Source organism: Gavialis gangeticus, unplaced genomic scaffold, assembly GCF_001723915.1.
Source record: "Gavialis gangeticus isolate Ggan-Ray unplaced genomic scaffold, GavGan_comp1, whole genome shotgun sequence".
Lineage (NCBI taxonomy): Eukaryota > Metazoa > Chordata > Crocodylia > Gavialidae > Gavialis > Gavialis gangeticus.
Window position 1 is genome coordinate 59,519,752 of NW_017729033.1, and position 4,431 is coordinate 59,524,182.

Below are 4,431 nucleotides of genomic sequence, written 5' to 3' on the forward strand. Positions count from 1 at the left end.
TCTGCTTTAAGAAGCCAGGGACATTCACCTGTAAAATGGTGTAGCAAACAAACTAACTTTTTTCATTTTAGACAAGTTCTAAGCTAATATTTTTATGGCTTCTAAAAAATATGAACACTCAATTCACCACCTAGGGTCAGAAGGAAGGTTGTAGATGGAGTCAGAAAGACAGAATTAACAAGTCCTCCCTGCCCACCCACACCCCATCCCATCTGCCCAGCTGAGTGTGCCCTACCCACAGGGGTCCTAGCCAGTCTCCATGGAGACCCTGCCCACCTGCTCCATCTGGCACTCTGAGTGATGGGTGCATGGGGGATGGGTTGGGGGGCCTGTGCAGCAGGGCTGGGTCTGGTGGCAGGAGAGACATTCATGTTGGCAGCTGGAAGGAGCCACAGCTGCGTGGGCTACCAGGAAGCAGAGTCTGCCCACTGTGCCATCCCTGCCCCACTGCACGCCTGGGATGGTGGAACTGGCTGCACATGCTATAGCCTGGGCTGCCCCCTGCAACTGGGCTGGGAGGGGCTAAGGGACCCACTGCAGACTGGATAGAATCCCTTGGGAGGCTGGATCTGGCCTGCAGGCTATATTTAGCCCACCTCTGCTCTATAAGCTTTCATAAGCAACAGCTTACTTCATCAGATGCTGTGAAGGAATTGCAGGGAGCAGAGCTTCTAAACAGAAAGCAGCATCAAAAGGTGTTGATTTCACAGGATTGGGAAGGGAAGGAAAGAAAAGAGGGCACTGCTGACAGAGGCAAGGGTGGGTAGAAGACAGAAAAGAGAAGTAGTTAGCCATGTTAGTCTGAAGTCAAGCAGAAGAGAGAAGAGAGCTAGTCTGAGGTCAGTGATGGAGTGTCTAGGAAGGGTAAAGTGTTCTGCCACAAGCAAGAGTGAGAGAGACTCCATAACTTCGAAGAGACAACCTCTCTCTTTTTTGTAATTCTGTAACTGCTTTCAAATGGATGTTCATTCATTCTTTCACATTGAACTTGCCCCATCTATCCAATGGGAGGACAGGGGCACTGTAAGCAAATGATGCATATATGACATTGGTAAAAGAGCAGGTAAATGAGCCCCAATGTTATAATCCATGGTTTTTGGTCTAGCGTTGTTCTTCTTGTGTCTCTACATCACATTTGGCAATTGAAGGTCTAGTGATGATGTGGTCTGTATTGATGAGGGAGCATATCTGGCTTTTGGGTCTAGAGTATGTTCCAATGCTTCAGCGAGAATAAGAGTTAGATATCAGTTCTCTGTGAACAGGGACGAGTTAAACTGGTTGAGAAAGCAAGAAGCTGCCAAAATCTTTATTGAAAATTCAAACCTAATTTTGGCCTCAAAATTCAGGGATATTTATAATTGTTTTTCAAATAACCTATTTTAAATTCTTTTAAGCCTAGCAGCCAATCACCAACACTGGAAGCGCCGGCAGCAAACCAGAAGTGCCACTGGCACTCCTCAGAGGATGGGGGTGGGGGGCACCAGCTGGTACTCCCCACTCTCCAGCCAGTGACGGCCAAATTTCAGGGGGGGTGGGCACGTGCCCCCCTCCACGCCCCTCCTACACATTGCCCATGATGGCAGTTTTCTGCTCCACTCAGAATGGAATAGTATCCACTCAGGATACTTAGGCCAGAATCCAGCTCTTCTTTGGCAGGTAAATAACACTGTGTGGCTACCTTTAGCTGTGTAATTGGCATTGAGCCATGTATGCAGATTTTTAGATCCTACTTCCCTCTGTGCAACTCAGTAGTTCCTTCTGAGCATGCTTAGAAGCATTACCATAGTAGCTGAGGAACATAAATCAAGATCTTACTGGGTTATATGGTGTACAAACAAAAAATAAAGATGATTTCTATAATCTAAGCCAAGAAACAACAAATTTTTATAGACACACATGGAAACAATGAGAAAATAGTTAGGCTCCAGGAGTGGCGAGAGACGAGTGGGTGAAAGCCCACTGCATCCCCACTCCCCCAAAAGCCCCCCAGCAGCCACAGAGCTCCCCACCAACCCCCAGCACAGTTAGAGGTAAGCGGGGCCTATAATGGGAGGGGGTTAACTCCTAGAGAGTGGGAGGAGGTGGCTGAGTGAGAGCCAGGTCGGGTCTTGCCCTGCTCAGGACCCTACTTTGCCCAGCCCCCCAGGAAGCCACATGCCCAGAGCTGCGCGAACAGGCTGTGCAAACAGGCACACTTGTCTACCAGCACATGAGTTAGCAGAGAGTTTGCACAGGAGAATGTGTGGGAGGGCCCTAGGTCCTGCCTGCGAGCCCCATAGGGTAGGTAGACTTAAGCCCAGCCCACCTACCAGCAGCATGCCGCAGATGGGCACTCACCGCACCCCGGGGGCCCCCTCGGGGTCTGCAGCACCCCCCCTCTGGCACCTCAGAGACGGCCACCCAGACAGAGCCCATGGCCCTGCCCCACTGGAGCTCAGCAACAGGTACAAACCTCTTGCAGCCCCAGCAGAGCCTGCTAAGTTGCCAGCTCCCGCAAGCAACACAGGCACAACTGCAGCTACCGCCCCCACTCTCCCCAAGACAAAATGTAAGGTGTTTGTTTTGGGAGACTCCATCCTGAGGGGGTATCTGCCACCCCGACCCCTTAGCCTGGGAAGTCTGCTGCTTCCCAGGGACCTGCATCCGAGACATTGCGGAGAAATTCCCAAAGCTCCTCCAGCCCACAGACCACTATCCCATGCTACCTATTCATGTGGGCACCAATGACACAGCTCAGAGCGCTCCCAGCCAGGTCAGAAGGCACTACAGGGATTTGGGAGCGGGGCTAAAGGGTCTAGGGGCACAGATGGTGTTTTTTGATCCTCCCAGTCGTGGGGTATGGGCTGAGGAGGGAGAGGAGGATCCACGTAGTCAACCAAAGACTGCAGTGCTGGTGTCATCAGGAAGGCTTTGGCTTCCATGACCACAACCCACTTTTTGGCGAGAGAGGCAGCGAGCTGCTGGGAAGAGATGGTCTCCACCTCTCTCCACTGGGGAGGAGGCTCTTCTCAGCCAGACTGGCTGACCTGCTCCACCAGGCTTTAAACTAAGCCTGCTGGGGGACAGGGGGACTACCACCACTGCTGACCCGCTGAGCAACCCTTGCAAAGCCAGCAGGCCAAGGCACTTAAGGGAGCCCACCCCTGCCTCAGCCCTGGTACAATTTGTGGGCAAAGCAAGAGCCCCCCAAGGGGACACTTGCCTGTCTGTACACAAATGCCAGGAGCTTGGGGAATAAGCAGGAGGAACTTGTCCTCCTGCTTAACACAAATAATTACCATGTTAAAAAGGGATAATTGAGACCTGGTGGGACTCCACCCATGACTGGACCATGGGTATAGACAGCTGTACCCTGTACAGGAGAGAGAGGGAGAGAGAGAGAGAGTAGATAAAGAGGCGGGGGTGTAGCTCTCTCTGTTAAGAAAAGTTACACATCCCTGCAAGCTGATCTTGATGACCACGGTGGATGACTGGAGACCCTCTGGGTTAAAGTCCGTAGGGAACACAGCACAGGGGACACAACAGTGGGAGTCTACTACAGACCTCCCACCCAAAGCCAAGAGTTTGCCCGAGAACTGGCTGAGGCCACATGCTGAGACCATGGTTGTGATGGGTGACTTCAACTACCCAGACATCTCATGGGAGGATCACTCAGCAAAATCCAAGCAGTCGTAAAGCTTCCTATTGTGTGTGGATGACCTTTACCTGACCCAAGAACTCTACGGGCCAATGAGAGGTAAAGCGCTGCTCGACCTGGTACTGGCAACTGGAGATGACCTAATCAGCAACCTAGTGATCCATGGGAAGCTGGGTGACAGCGACCACGAGCAGATCACCTTCACCATCCGCCTTAAAGCTGGCAAGTCAGTCAGCAACAAGGAAGTCCTTAACTTCAGAAAAGCCGACTTTGACAAGCTCAGTAGGCTTGTCAGTCAGGCCCTAAGGGACCATAACCCCAGGGAGAGGGGAGTTCAAGAAGAGTGGTTTCTCCTCAAGGGAGCGATTCTCAATGCACAAACTAAGTCTATTCCATCCCGGAGGAAAAAGGCAGCAAGAGGGGCACAGCAGCCCCCCTGGCTCTCCAGGGATCTAGCAGACCTCCTGAAGCTAAAAAGAAAGGCCTACAAAGGATGGAGGGTGGGATTCACCTCCAAGGAGGAATATTCTGCACTGATCCAGTCCTGCAGGGAGCAAACCAGAAAAGCCAAGGCTGCAACTGAACTCCACCTAGCTTCAAGCATCAAGGACAATAAAGAGTCCTTTTTCAGATATGTGGGGAGCCGGAGGAAAAGCAAGGGCAACATTGGACCCCTGCTGAACCAGATGGGGCAACTGACAACTGACGCCCAGGAAAAAGCCACCCTATTAAATGGGTACTTTGCGTCAGCCTTTCATGAGTCCCATGGGATCCCCATGCCCACTGTGGGTCAG